At 43.6% G+C, this 16,535-nt stretch overlaps 1 protein-coding gene across 20 annotated transcripts in view; it reads right to left on the reverse strand.

Annotated features, from left to right (window-relative positions):
* Window positions 1-16,535, reverse strand: part of RAI14 (retinoic acid induced 14) — a 138,391-nt gene that overhangs the window by 38,345 nt on the left and 83,511 nt on the right. The window lies entirely within an intron of this gene.

The following is a 16,535-nucleotide window of genomic DNA, read 5'->3' on the forward strand; positions in this document are numbered from 1 at the left end:
ATTATACAGAATATGGTATGAGACTTCAAATTAGTTTTCTGATATACTGTTAGGCCAAAGTAGGAGTCGGTGTAAAAAAGGTTCAAGGTTACACCCTTCAAAGCATCAGAAAAACAATGGTCCTACATGAAAGCTGCATGTAGTCTAGAATACCCCACAGTGCAATGAAGGAATGCTAACATTCAGATTTTAAATGGGATTTGGTCTTGGAATAGGTTCTTCGGTAGAGAACTGGAAGTAAAAGAACGTTTAGTAAAATCTTCAATACCATATGCTACATTCTATATTCTATATATGTGTATAGTATACATTCTATACTTTACTCTATACAACATATACTAACGATATACACTATTATAAAATAATCTGTAGGTTATTAGATCTTAGAAAGAGGAAATATAACCATCAAGACATGTAAGGGACGTCTGGGTGGCTCAGTGGTTGAGCATCTGCCTTTGGCTCAGGTCATGATCCTGGGGTCCTGGGATCGGGTCCCACATCGGGGTCCCTGCATGGAGCCTGCTTCTCCCTCTGCCTACAGTAAATAAATTAAATCTTAAAAAAAAAAAAAAAAAAGACATGTAGTTATTTTGGTATCTACTGACCACTCTGATTAGTTCCTTAAAATAACCTATCTTTTATCTAATAACATATCATTGCCATAGAATTTGTCAAAAAATCATTTTACTAACCAACTTGGGACATAGGATCTATAGCCTGAGTTTGCTAAACCAATTACTACATAAAGAAAACCCAAATGGTCAGTGTACTATTTATTTTTTTGAAGATTTTATTTATTTATTCATGAGAGAGAGAGAGGCAGAGACACGGGCAGAGGGAGAAGCAGGCTCCATGCAGGGAGCCCGATGTGGGACTCAATCCTGGGACCCTAGGATCATGCCCTGGGCCGAAGGCAGGGGCCAAACCGCTGAGCTACCCCAGAGATCCCCAGTCAGTGTACTATTTAGCATTTTTTTTAATTTTTAATTTTTATTAGTATTCCCTATGCCCTACACAGGGCTCAAACTCCGCCTTCACCAAGATCAAGAGTCACTTGCTCTACCGACTATGCTAGCCACGTGCCCTAGCTTTGTTTTGTTTTTATGCAAGCTGTACAAATGCGAAAGAAATAAGGCACAGATCAGACAATGACATGATTCTGGCAGCAACTCCCCAACAACCCATCTCTTTTATATACACAGTACCACTAAGAACTAGTTGCTGTACACTTGAACGGCCATCAACTACCAACAGAAAGAGCTGCGTCATTGTGTTAATCCTCCTCAAAGAGAAAGAGGCTGGAAGATAGAGCCTGTCTTCTTTCTCTCATTCCCCCATCCCTAGAAAGAACTTCTTAATCAGAAGTGGAGTAAATGTCATTGTACAGCAGGGCAAGATGGGAAAATGACTTTGTTGTTATTGGTGTGTGTGTGTATATTTAATTTGGACAACCAGTCATTTTAAGGTTTTAACTTCAGAAATTCCTAGTAGCTATAATTTTGAAAATTAAAACATCTGACATTATAGCTTTACTAAAGCTTAGAGGAACAATAAATATATGGAGTCAGATGAGAAAGTCTAACAAGAAATGTGATATTGGGGAGGGAAGACCTGTAATATTTAAGGGCTCAGACTGGATTTCAATCTGTGCTTTGCCATTTATTAGTGTGTGATCTTGCGCAAGAGGTCTATCTCCATTCTCACATCTGTAAAATGGGCTCTGAGGAATAAGTGACTTATATTTAAGAGCACTTAGCAAAATGTGAAGCACATGGTAAATGGTCCCCCCATTTCCCCCAAAAGCCACTAATTGTTACAGCTTTACCATCAGAAGGCAGGGCTGAGTCCAGGATGTGTTGCTCAATAAAAGGATTTGTTTCAATGTTCACAAAATATAGGCTAGTAGAAGTTAAATCAGAACCATCTCTGCTTAGGAAATGAAGAAGGAAAGGGAAAGAATATTACTACATGCATCTCCACTGAATGGAAACTAAGAACAAAGTTGGGGATGACAAAAAAGCCATCCAAGACCAGCTTTGTCTGAAGCTCACACTTGAGCTGCTAACATTCTGGCACCTTTCACGGAAGTGATAATCCTCAAAGCAGGATTTGGCAGCAGCGAGTCATTAGCATTTAGCCTCTGAATGTGAACAAAAAGTAGGGCCAACTTTTAATAAGATACTCAAGTGGGAAGTTGGGTTCAGTTGGGTGGAAAAACAAGATTAGTCACTGGCAGATCCTGGATTTGTAAATGACAGTGAATAGGTTTCTTTTCTTATCCAGTGGCTGATAAAGTAGGTGTCCTCAGCAGTGGCCATCCAAGTGACTGGCGGGTTGGGGGTCACCCCATCTGGATTGCAGGTGGGCATCTAGGGGTTACTACCACAGGCTTAGGGAGCAGATGGTGCCCCTGGTCAGCACAGCACTAACAAAGAGCATGATTGGTGGCTCTAATGTCCTGTGACCCGGATGGCTGGTAAAGGAAAACACCTCTAAAAAGAGTTGGCAGATCTGGGTGAGAATAGGTGAAGTCATATAGGTTGATTAACACCATCTTCTCACCTCAAAACAGTCTTGACAATGTTAACTCTAGGGCACTGAAGCTAACCCAAGTATGGGATAGTTTTCCTATTTCTATAGTTGTATATTTTTGTAAGTATTGCTATAGCTAAATATATCAATTTGCTCATATATTTATACTACGATACCAGAGTATTTACATGCCAGACACTGTTCTAAGCCCTGAGAAACATGTGGCAAATGAAACAAAGCCCTCCTAGATATTGGCTTTTAGTAGGAAGTCTAAAGCTAAACCAGTGGTTTTTAACTAGGGGTGCTTTTGCCCCACCGAAGGGGCATTGGGCAATAGCTGGAGATATTTTCGATTGTTCATGGGGCAGGGGGGTTGATTTGGGCAGACTCTACTAGCATCTAATGTGTAAAGAGGCCAGAGATGCTACTAAACATCCTACAGGCACAGGACAGTTCCCCAAGATGATCATCTAGTCCAAAATGTCTATACTGTCATCATGTCAAAATGTCCATAGTGTTCAGGATGAGAAACTCCGATTAACCATTAAAAATGAATGTATAATGCTAAAATATAAAACTCTATTAAAACAAATTAAAAGACTGAGAAAACATGAGATTTTAATCTTTTTATTGAGTTATAATTCATATGCCATGAAATTCACCATTTTAGAATGTACAATTCAGTTCTTTTCAGTATATTCACAAAGTTGTGCAACCAACATCACTTTCTAATTCCAGAACATTTCCACTGCCCTAAAAAAATCCATTCGGAGTCAGTCACTTCCTATTCCCATGTCTCCCCCCACCTAGCCATCACTAACCTACTCTCTGGCTTTATGGATTTGCCTATTCTGGACACTTCACAAAGACAGCATCATATACAATATGTGGTCTATTATGTCTAGCTTCTTTCATTTGACATGTTTTCAAGGTTCATCCATGTTGTAGCATTAATTTGTCCTTCATTCCTTCCTTAAAAATATTCTATTATATGGATAAATCACATTTTCTTTATTCGTTAATTATGGACACTCGGGTTGTTTATATTTTTTGTTTACCACGAATCATGCTGCTAAAACATTCATGTGCAAGTGTTTGTGTGGACATCAGCTTTTAATTCTAGTGGGTATATACCTAGGAGTGGAACTGCTGGGTCAGTGGCACCCACGTTGAACTCTCCGAGGAGCCCCTGAGCTAGCTTCTACAGCAGCAGCCCCATTTCACCATGCCAGCATTAATACATGAGGGCTCCAATCTTCCCATGTTCTAGCCAAGACTTGCTATTGCCTGGCAAATTTTAATTTAAGAGATGAGAATTTAATTACAACCTAAATTTTCCAGGGAAGCAACATTTAAATCTTTCTCAATGAACCCTTTGAAGTAGTTTTTTCCGTTAATTATCAGCTGAAATTTCCCCTTAGAGGAATATAAGAGTGAATGCAAAACAAATTTAGGTTATCCTTTGGCTTTGTCTCCACGTGACCTTTCCTTTTAAAGACAAGAGATGTCATTCAAGAGTATACAGCAGTGAGTCTTTGGCTTGTTTCTTTTCAGACCAGTCAGGAATTCAGGGGAGGAGGGCAGGACATAAAGGTCCTTCACCCACTCCTCTGACCCCTAGCCCGGTGACAGGCACACTCGTCACCGGCCAGGGATGCAGCAGGGGAGGCTCTCGGGATTCCAGTGCGACTGAAGTGACAGCTCTTCAAGAGCCCAAGCCTGGGGACACAAGCCTTCGGTCCCCGCCCCACACCTACTGAATCCGAAGCTGTGTTGTACAAGGTCCCAGCTGATGCAGGTGCACATGCAGCCCTGCTGTCAGCGGAGGACCAGGTCAGAACCTCACGCCATCGCTTTTGCCAACGCACCCACTGTTTCAAAGTTCTTGCAAAGACCTTGGCTTCGAGAACGATCTCGTGGACACGTTCCACAAAAAAAGGCATCTACGCCTTTTCTAAGTTTCAGTATCATAGGGAATGTTTAGCTTTGCTTATAAAAACTCAGCTGGGCCCTTCCACAGGCAAGTAACTAAACAGGAGCACAAACAGAGCAGCCTGAAGGCTGACATCATGCGACTTTGATCCCTTTGCTGCTTATTGATATTAGGGGTTTCTCTGCTTTTGTCACTTGGAAAGCACCCAAGGTTTCTGTGCGGAAGAGCTTGGTGACTCCCGCATCTCATGCCTTATCCCTCGGGCACCTGCCCCTCCCCACGAGCTGGGCTTTAAAGCTACAGCCCCTCCGGATGAGCTCAGCTTTAACACTACAGCCCCTCCCGACAAGCTCGCCTTTAACGCTACAGCCCCGCCCGCCTGCAGTAGGGGTAACTGTCACCATCCCCATTTTCCCGAGAAGAAGGAAACTGAGGCAGGGCGGAGTGTGGGGACTTGCCCAAAGTCCCAGGACCAACGCCCCGTGGCACTCGGACTGCACAGCAGGCCCTGTCACCGCGCTGAGAAGTTGCACTATTTGTTTAGTTACCTGCAAACCGGGAAATGCGATGGCTGTGCTTTTTTACAAAGCCTTTTTTTTTTTTAATGGAAGTGTTTGGCCCCAAATGCAAATATAGGCTTCTCGGTGGCGCAGATCTGGGATGCCAGGGCTCCCCGAGGGCTAGGAATGTGAGCTCAGGCTGAAGCAGACACAGCCAGCAACAAAGGTCCCTGGCCTGCGAACCTTCCCGAAATAAATGCCTCGGGAGGAGGCTGGAATAGTTCTCAAGGCTCTTAACCCAAAGGGGATTGGAGCTGTTGCTATTCCGAAGCCCGTGAGTGATGGCCTGGAAAGTTCCTTCTATCTTTCAGAGTAATAAACAATTCTGGTTTCTGCCAGCTGAAACATATATTTTGGAGGAAATACAAACTCACAAGGCTCCTTTGAGAAAGACTCTTTTTTTTTCCAGCATATTCATTCACAGAAAATTTCTCCCAAACCAAACTGCTGCCCTTCCCTAAATCCCAGCGCTCAATCCCAAAGGGGCTGGCAGGGGGAGGTCAAGAATGCAATAGGCTGGCCACCTCAATCAGACCTCCCATTCCTCCCACAGCTTCTGCAACCAATTTTCACTCCTCAAATCAAGCAAACCACCATGCCCACACAAAGAAATGACCACACATCAAACCTTACCAGCACTAGCCACACCCAAAGTCCCAGAGTGTTGGAAGGTTCCAGAAGAATAGGCCGATCCAATGTCCTCATTTCACAGATGAAGACACTGAAGCTCAGACAGGTTAGTAAATATGTAAAAGAGCAGGACTCGAATTCACTGCCTTGGCTCTAAGAGCAGTTTCTCCCAAACAAATCCATATCCCTTCTTTTCTTTTAAAACCCTTTATTTCCCAGAGAGGATGGGTCACTATGGTCAGTGAGATTCCAAAATATTTCACAATAATAATAACCAACTTTCCGTAATCCCTTGAGAGCGTCAGCATCTCCCTAACACCTCAAATCACCTATCCTTTAATTGCATTCTTTTGGTAAGACCGATTTCTGGAGGGGAAAAAATGGATACTAAATCATATTAAATGAGGGAAGCTAGGTATTCAGAATTAGGATTTCAACCCAAGTCCTTCCCATGACCCACCAGGCTTTGCATGAAGAGGCCTGGTTTCCATTCTGAGATCACCTTGTAGCTCTCTCCCTATTCCCTGGTTTATCAAACACCTTCCCAACTCAGGGCTTCACCTTGCTGTTCCCTCCCCCAGGATGACAGTTCCAGAAAAGTACATGGCTTAACCTCTCATTCCATTCAGCAACCTCCTCCAATGAAGGGGTCTGCTCAGCGAGACCCTCCTTTCCCAAGTTTACTCAAAAGTGGCCTCCGGCCTCTTCATTCTCTTCAACGCACTTGACATTATATTAAAGAAGCATTGTTGTCGGCCTCAGTTGACCACACTTTCTACAAAAGCAGAGATTTTGTCTTGCCTGTTGCAATTTTCCTGGCACGTAGATGTGATTTTTTTTTTGTTAATGTAAATTTTTAGTTTTGAATTTGCCTTTCAGTCTAAAGTTTCTGAGTTTCCTTAAACCAAGACACACATATAAACTGGCATGACCACGTTTTCTTAAAACTTACATTAATAGAAGCTTGGTTTTACTCCCTAACATCATATCTTACCATAATTCTCAAAGCATGGTCCCCAGAACAGTGGCAGCAACATCACCCAGATATATTTGTTAGAAATACAAATTCTTAGGATCCTGTCCAGACTCTGGGGTGGAGTCAGCAATGTGTTGTACCAACCTCCTTCCAGGTGATTCTGATACATATTCCATTTTTAGGATATTTGCATGGTGGGAAGAAGTATGGACTAAAAAGTCCATATTCTGGGTCTCCACTCTGCGATCCCCCAGGTATGGTGCAACAAACTGTCTCAAATTGATTGGGCTCAGTTTACTCATCTGGTTCATAGGATCAAACGAGGCTTAGCTCACACCAGATACTATGGTGGGATAATAATCCTTAATCCTCCAAGATCTGGATTCCCATTTCAGATTATAATCTGAGGGTCAGGAAAGCAGTACTGTCTCATAGCTTCTAGTTATAAAAGCCTTGAAAACCGGAATTCTACTCTAACCCAGAGACCAACTCTATGGGCTCAGAGACAAATCCCCACAAGCAAAGGAGTGCGGTGGTTGCGTGGCTCCCAGCCATTTCAGAAGCAGCTCTCATGGGGACTCTGCTCACTGCTTCTGTTAGGAGCTGATGTAGCAGAAAGTCTGAGGAATGCAAACACTGGTTGCCTTCTCCTGCTCGATGTTTCACATAGATGTAATGAAAGGTGATTGGCATAAAGAAAACAGAGGGTGTAAAAATAGGATTACTGTCCTTTAAGGGCCTACAATGTGCTAACGGAATCAGCAACGCAGCTTTGGGGACCGAGCTCTCCTGGGGCCTGGGGAGGAGGAAACACTGAAATGAAAGACCACATACTCTGAGCTAAGAAACCCCATGACACTGAAGCTGAGTATTGGCTTTTTTTCTTCAAGATTGTTTGGTTTCATAAATGCGGTCTAGAAATAGCCCTTGGGCCTGATGAAATCTCCACTGGGACAAGGATTTGTTTCTTGTATTCATGAAAGACCCCCAGGACTCTAGAACCTAGGGCCTAGAATGGGGGGTTATTTGCACTAAATTCCTGAAGCTTCCTGACCTGCACTTTCTGCTCATAAATTATTCCAGGGTGACTGAGAGCATCATAGGAGAAAAACCTATGGGAAACTGACATGGTCTTTAAAATGGGTGAAAGAATGAGCTGTATGTTGAATGAATGACACGTATAACAGCCCCTAGCCCAGTGGTGGGTCACTCAATATTAACATGATTAATAGCAACTCCTTTCTTATTAATTGGGTAAGACTGGGCTCTAACCTTGATAGTCGAATAAGAGGGATAAGAGAAGTACATACATAACCAAGACCCAACAAATCCCGGTGGTTTAAGAGAAGCAACAGCAAGAGCAAGCTCAGCCACTTTGGAAATTAGGAAAGGCTTCATAAGCCTGGGCCTTGAGTGGTACCAAGACTTGGTGGATGAGTGGTGGTGGTGGAAGGTGTGAATTTTAGCCACACACCCCCCCACCCCAGGGGAAATCACGGGTGTTTCTGAAGAATGGGTACATGAGAAGTAATCTTATAGGCCTCATGCTTAAGCTGCCTGGCTGCTGTCCATGTGAGAACCTCCTGCTTCAGGTGCTCGCTCTCGTGGGTTTAGGATGGGTGGAGGTCACTGCATGTGCTGACATCCATGCCCATCGGCCCTTGCTCACAGAGAACTGCATTTCCCAGGCTCTCCTGACCTCTGTGTGTGGGGAGTCCAGTCGGCGGAGGACATAGACAGCCTGCTTCAAACCTGAGCCACAGTGACCCATTTGCATGTCTGAGGTCCTTTCAGTCTCAATATACTTACTGCAGCTTTGAAAAGTTCTAAACTGAAAAATCCTATGATCCCATCAATACTTGATCAATGTTGTTTTTTTTTTTTTAAAGGTTTTATTTATTTATTCATGAGAGACATCCAGAGAGAGGCAGAGACATAGGCAGAGGAGAAGCAGGCTCCCTGTGGGACACCTGATGCAGGACTCAATCCTAGGACCCTGGGATCATAACCTGAGCCAAAGGCAGACTCAACCACCATCCCTGGCTTTGTTTGTTGGTTTTTTTGTTTTAAGATTTTTAAGTAACATCTACACCCAACGTGGGACTTGACCTCAAAACTCTGTCATCAAGAGTCACATGCTCTACCAATTGAGCCAGCCAGGTGCCCCTACTGATGTAGTTTTTAATTTCCAAATCTGTTCTCATCAATTTGCACTACTGTGGTTTCCAGTCTTCCTTCTAAAGCACAATTTTGCCATAAGATCTGTTCAGCTTTAACATACAACACTATTTCTCTTTAAAGACCCTGTGTCTTATGTTACTTTAACATAATTTACCATAAGTCCAAATATGCCATTTTATTTTGTGCACAAGCATTATGTATACATGCATGTACATGTGTGCATGCTGGGGGGAGAAATCAATCACCATTGGCTCCCGAGGCCTTCCTCAGCCCACCTGGAACCTATCACTGGGTAAAGCCTGCTGGGAAGCTGGGAGCTAAGGAAACTGGGGTCTCACGGCGGAGTGTCAAACACAGGAGTTCTCAGTTTGGTTGACCATTCAAATCATCTGGGTGCTTTAAAAAAAAAAACAACATACCTACCCTGCACCCCATGCCAATCACCAACCACCCCACACCCCACATGCTCACATCTCTGAGCGTGACACCAGTATTTTCAAAGCTGCCCGGGTGATTCTAATGGGACTGCAGTTGAGAAGCACTGACCTAGCATCAGGTGGGGCCCTGACCTGGACCTCCAGTGATAAGCATTTGGAGAAGGGAAGGAAACCATAACCGTGGCGTCATCACCTTTCTTTTCAATTTGCGGTAGGCTCTATTCATGCTGTGATCAACACCTGCGCTGCCCCTCCTTGCCCCCATACCCACCCCAATATCCGCCCAATTCACTTTTCAAGACCACCTTCCGGTAGGAAGCTTTTCTTGGCTCCTCCAGTGATCCATCATCTCTCCCCAGCTGGAACTCCTTACGGTTAGTATTGTATAGTTCCACACTTAATTACCCTCCAGTGCTTTCACTGGTCTTGTCTGTTTGGCTAGATGCTATGCATTTTGTGGGCTAAGGCCGTATTTCCTCTTTCTTTTATATGTGCTTACCGGAGTTTGGAACATTATAAATGCAGGGAAGGGAGTACCTCCAAACTGGAAGATTAATTAAGCAATCATTTGGGCACATTCGCAAAATAGGAACAGAAGTTTTATCACCTTCAAAAATCTACATGACCAAGAGCAAGCGCATATGCAACAGAGCAATTATATCCTTCAGTTTATCCCTCTGTCAAATACCAACAGGTTTTGCCAAAGACGTAGGGTGATTTTGCCTGGAAGGTAATTTCCCAGGGAAGGAGGCTGCGATTACACATCAAGTATGTAGTACTTTTAGGTAAATGAGTTTGGCAGCCCTCTGTGCGATCCGGAGAAAGCGGCCCAGACGGCATGACTTGATTTCGAAGACTGAACTGCTATATCCCTCCTCTGAGAAAACAGGAAAAGAGTGGATGGAGCCAGCCACCAGACAGAGAAACCCTTTATTGTACTGATTGTGCAGAATTCAAGGACTACTTCCCCTGTTTTTTAAAAAAAGATTTTAATTTATTCATTCATGAGAGACACAGAGGCAGAGACACAGGCAGAGGGAGAAGCAGGCTCCATGCAGGGAGCCTGACGTGAGACTCAATCCCAGGTCCCCTGGGTCACGCCCTGGGCCAAAGGCAGATGCTCCACTGCTGAGCCACCCAGGCATCCCTACTTCCCCTATTTTATATTTAAGCTCCATGGAGTCATCTAAAAATACTAGCACAAGTTTTTGCTTTCAAAACAGAAAGATCAGGTTTCTGAAATGTGGACTATGTATGCGCACCATACATATATATATGTCTGTAGTCTGTACGCACATGCCTGGGTGGTATTTCTTCAAATACTACAGTCCCAGCAGTGATTTTATTTAGTCTGGTTGTTCCTAAGGCAAACATACATAACTTTAATTAAATGCACATCTAAATGTGGGGGAAAGCATCTTGAAACAATTAGACTATTCTATGGTAAGAAGTTTGAGGGCAATGATAGCCTCCCACATCCTCACCTCCACTGCAGAAAGAGAACAGAGGGGTCGAGGGAAGCCAAGCCTGACCCCATAAACACAGGCTGCGGCTACAGCTCTCTGCTCTGCTCTATTTTGTTCTCTTCTGACCCAAGACAGCACCCTTCTTTTACTTGTTCCTAAATGAATTCCAGTCATTCAATTGCCTTTTACATTTTTTAACCCCTCTTTGATCAGTTTTAGAGGGACAACATTTTCAGACAAAGTTTCTCATCTTTCCCTGGAGGGAATATGCCAGAAAGAAACTGAAATTCTGAAGAATTACCAAACCACGCTTCCAGTTATTGATCTTGGGTTATGGAGGCTTCTGCACAATGTCCACCAAGATGGCTGCCCTTGCCACCTCGTTTTGGGATTTTTCTGGGCCATCTGGTTCTTTAGGTAGTCAAGGCTGAGTATTTCTCTCTTTAAGTTGCACTGGAAGAAGTGGCAGGTTGTGATGTTCATCAGGGCTGTTCTTTTCCTCTTGAACCCCAAGTCAATCTGCTCCTAATTAATTTATCCATGAGCTATCACTAACAAAGAGTATTTTCCCCATAAGGATCATGATGAAAAGGCACATCCACAAACACTGACTGAATGCCTCTTCTCTGCCTGGAACTACGGGAGACACCAACACAACAATAAAAATCACGCGATCCTTGTCTTCAGGGAGATAACTGCGTTGTAAGGGTCTCAAGCCTTTCAAAAAACAAAGGTATTTTTAAGCTGCCAAGACTTTTCTGTCCTTGTTCTTTCAATACAATATGTCAAGTTGTAGATCAAGATTCCAGTATTTCAAAGAGAAGATACAAAATTTAAAAGGGGGCAGCCCCGGTGGCGCAGCGGTTTAGCGCCGTCTGCAGCCTAGGGCGTGATCTGGAGACCCTGGATCAAGTCCCGCGTCGGGCTCTCTGCATGGAGCCTGCTTCTCCCTCTGCCTGTGTCTCTGCCTCTCTCTCTCTCTCTCTGCATCTCTATGAATAAATAAATAAAATCTTTAAAAAAGAAAAAAAAAATTTTAAAGGACTGAGAACACCAGAGAGGAGGCACCCTGGACTGGACACAGAACCTGGGCAAACATGAGGGGAGGGGAGGAGAGGGGCCAACAGCCCCCCCTCCAGGAGAGGGCAGGGGCAAGAGAACATTTGGGGAAGTAATGGCAGGGCTGGCAGGAGGGCCCCAAGAGCCCAAATCGGCACCAGAGGTTGTACAATAGGGAAACGTTGTACATTATCGAACAAAATTATAAAATGGGATATTATTAAAGTTCTTAAATGACAGGGATGTGTGTAAGTCAAAGAGGAAACCCAAACAAGTAGGCAGAGACTGAGGCAAGGACCTAACTTTCAAGTGTGTGATCTGGCCTTACCCTTTAGAGACAACTGCAAACCACTCTGTACACGTCCACAGATCCTGGCCCTGCAAGCTCCATGGGGCCGGAGTTGCCAAGAGCTTCAGCAGAGGGGACACTACCTTGGTCTGTCATGGACTCAGAACTGCTCCTAGGAAGTTACTCATTGGCACGCTACCAAACCAACGCATGTGGAGAGAATGGGACAGGACAAAGGAAAAGTCTCCACAGCCTGAGAAAAATCTTCAAGCGTGAAGGAGATGCACATACACTTGGGCAGGAAGGCACAGATTAGACTAAACCGTATATGGAAGTGCAGAGGGGAGAGGACAGAAGCCAAAGGGACAACACTGCTTGGGGCTCCTGTTACAACAGAGTCTGGGCCTTGTATGATTCCATGATACCAAAGGGGCAGGAGGCATGGTTCCCAACCCCACAGCACCCCTTCCTTCCAAATACCAAAGCCACTCGCTTTGAATGACAGTATGAAGCCAGATAGGTTTGACTCTGGTACCTCTAATTAAACTCTTATAGTTAGCACTTAATAACTTTATTTTTTTTTAAGATTATTTATTTATTAGAGACAGAGAGAGACAGAGAGAGAGAGAGAGAGAGAGAGGCAGAGGGAGAAGCAGGCTCCATGCTGGGAGCCCAACGTGGGACTCGATCCCGGGTCTCCAGGATCACACCCCGGGCTGAAGGCAGCACCAAACTGCTAAGCCACCGGGGATGCCCAGGACTTAATAACTTTAATCATCATAAGGAATATTCCAAGCAAGTTATTTGTTAACAGGTGATTATTTATGAAAAATCTTACACTGAAAAAATGACCTTCTCTCTCTTTTTGTTTTTAAAGTTCTTCTAACTTTCTACATAGGTGTCATGAAAGCAAAAAAATGGTGGACTTGTAAATACAATGGCAAAGGTAGACTGCTTCTGGAGTTAACTCAGGGAGAGCTCTATCATGTGAGCCTCGGTTTTACCATCTGCAAAATGGAGGGGGTGATTTTTGTAGACTGCCGAATGCATTTCTCCCATTAACAGATAACAGAATGAAGAACTGATGTGTGTGCTACAGCCAAGGATGAACCTTGAAAACATTACACTCAGTGGAAAAAAAAAAAAAAGAACACACACACAGACAAGGGGCCCAGTGGTATGATTCCATTTATATTAAATATCCAGAATAGGCAAATTCAGACACAGCAGATTAGTGGTTGTGGGGGGCAGGGGCGGTTAGGTAGGCTGAGGGGTGTCACTGCTTAAGGAGTACAAGGTTTCCTCTTGGGATGATGAGAAATGTCTGGAACTAAATGATGATGGTTGCATAACACTGAATGTACTTAGAGTCAATGAAATGTGTACTTCAAAATGGGTAAAATGGTAAAGTTTATGTTACGTATATTTTCCCAAAAGAAAGAAAGAAATGAACTGGTTGGCCATCTACTCTACACATAATAAATGTCTTATTTTAAGAAGGTACAAATGGGGATGCCTGGGTGGCTCCGTGGTTGAGCATCTGCCTTTAGCTCAGGGCGTGATCCCAGGTCTGGGGATCAAGTTTTGCCATCAGGCTCCCCACATGGAGCCTGCTTCTCCCTCTGCCTGTGTCTCTACCTTTCTCTGAGTCTCTCATGAATAAATAAATAAAATCTTTAAAAAAAAAAAAAGGTGCAAATGTATTAAAGTGATCACAATTATGACTAAGCCGCTAACCCAAATTGTCTATCTTCTTTTTCGTGACTATTGTCTTGAAAAAAACTATCAGAAACATCTATCTCCCATCTCTCTGGGATGGCTATCAAAGGTGGTTTGTGTAGGTACCTGCAAAGCTAAACTGGAAGCAGCAGGAGCCCAGGAAGCTATGGAGTGGGACAAGAAGTTGTCTACCACCAAAAATCTCATGACTAGATTTTAGAAGTGTGGCTTCTGCCACTTGGCTCAGAAAGCATGGACTCCAAATGTGGCATCCTGGGAAAAGGGTAATTAATGCATTTGACAAATATTTGTTGAGTATTTACAAGCTGAGCAGTGGGCTAAATGATATAATCATAGGGATCAACGGCAAAGTAACAGCCCCCTTTTGTCGAGGAAATTACAATCTATTTTTTTTTATGATTTTATTTATTTATTCATGAAAGACACAGAGAGAGGGGCAGAGACACAGGCAGAGGGAGAAGCAGGCTCCATGCAGGGAGCCTGACATGGGACTCAATCCCGGGACTGCAGGATCACGCCCTGGGCCAAAGGCAGGTGCTAAACCGCTGCGCCACCCAGGGATTCCCGGAAATTACAATCTAGACTGCAAGAGGGTTAAGAACTAAAAATTATATAAGGTTAAGCAGGCAGCTCACCCAACACAGTGTTAGCCAACAACTAAAGCCCACCTGCTATTAGAAGTCCTGCCTACCAAGTCAGAACCTACCAGAATACGACCCTGGGCCCCACATCTGAGAGACAGGCCTCTGCAAAGTTGGGAAGTCAAATTGAGGCTGATGGTGGGGAGCTCAACCTAGGGCTTTGGCAGAGGGGCAGGCCCAGCTCCTAGAGGAACAGACTCTAACCTGAGAACACCTCCCTCTTCCCCTTGCACATCGACTAGCCTGCTACCTAGAGTGCAACTCCATAAGCTATCTTGTGGCTCCCCAAACAATGGAACTGGGGTCTATGCTATGAGATTTGATGAGTTCCAGGAAGAGGGTCTCATCAGCAAAATTTGCTAAAATGTGATACTCAAACTCCTGCAAATTTGCCTTTTATTCTCACACTCCATCAATCAACCTAGTATCAATCTAGTTTCTAAACGATGATTCTCTCTGGTTGAACCTACACGGGATACTTTTTAAAATATTCATTCCTGAAAAAAAAAAAAATTCATTCCTGGGCCCCTTCATGGACAAAATATTTCTGAACATCTGGAGTGTGCATGGCATCGATACTTTTTTTAAAGCACTCCAGGTAATTCTAAAGCACCCCAGGTGATTGCCAGGATTGAGAACCACTCATCTAGGATAAGAAGGAAAGGGAACTGGCTTTATCAAGCACCTACTGTGGGTCACTGCTAGCTCTTTATATATGGTATCTATAGCTATAGGTGCTATTCATAACCCTTTTCATAACCTCCTCGACTTGTTCTGCCCATGAGCACCCTGGGCCTTAAGGGCAGCACTTAATCTTGGAAGGACAAGTGGTTAAGAATACATACCCCAGTTTCCTTACCCCTTGGGTAGGATAACTCTGAGATGTACCTTAAACCTGGGGTAAGGAAACTAGCTCTGCAAGGGGCCAGAGAGTTACTATATTAGGATTTGTAAGCCATAGTCTTTGTCTTCACTATTCAAATCTGCCTTTGCAGTACAGAAGCAGCCATGGTCAATGCTAAATCAATGGATTTGGCTACATCCCACTAAAACTTTACAAAGATAGTTGGCCAACCCCTACTCTGAGTCTAAAGAGACTCCCAGAGGTCTTAGCAGGACTGGGCTCCAGTTGCCAATAGCAGTAACCTGTCAGTGACAAACCATGTCAGTTTCGGGCCTTTCCTGTGTGCTCTTGGGAGAACTGGCTACAGAAACAGCTGATATTCAAATCTTTGTCTCAGAACCTGCTTCTGGAGACCCCTAACCAAAGTCAGTATCTTGTTTTATATTTGTAACTATCCTAGTGGTTATTTTTTTTAAAGATTGTATTTATTTATTCATGAGAGACACAGAGAGAGGCAGAGACACAGGCAGAGGGAGAAGCAGGCTCCATGCAGGAAGCCTGATGTGGGACTCAATCCCGGGACTCCAGGATCACACCCTGGGCCAAAGGCAGGCACTAAACTGCTGAGCCACCCAGAGATCCCACCACCCTAGTGGTTAAATACTGTCATCTCCAATTTAAATTAAATAATATTCAATGACTACATAATTCATAAGTGATGAAGTCCAGATTAGAAGTCTATTTAGCCACAAAGTCAATGATCTCTCTCTACAATATGACCAGAGTAAGGATGCTTACAAATAAACACACACACACACACACACACACACACACAAATACTTAATCAAATATATAATTTTAATTATGGTGGGCTAGAGTACCACCAATGACAAATTATAATGCAAAATTCATACTACTCATGTAATTGCTGATCTACATTAAGGAAGGGGTTTTAAAAGAAATAATGATATAAATAGTAAAGCCTGAGGGTTATGAAAAAAAATACCCTCTTTTATGTTGTTTCTAATGTACGATTCCTTTACTACCTATTGATTGGCTGCAATCTCGGTGCTATTTCTTTTCTAGTGTAATTTTTGGTTATACCTAAAAACAAATAGAGCCACCCAAGGTAGAGCCCAATGTGCAGTCTGGAACTTGAAGAGACAGGAACCAAATTAGAATATCTGCTTACATATTTTAACATGAGGGGTAGGAGTGGGGGAGGACAGTACTTTCACAAAGTCTCC

The sequence above is a fragment of the Canis lupus genome, chromosome 4, assembly GCF_048164855.1.
Source record: "Canis lupus baileyi chromosome 4, mCanLup2.hap1, whole genome shotgun sequence".
Classification (NCBI taxonomy): domain Eukaryota; kingdom Metazoa; phylum Chordata; class Mammalia; order Carnivora; family Canidae; genus Canis; species Canis lupus.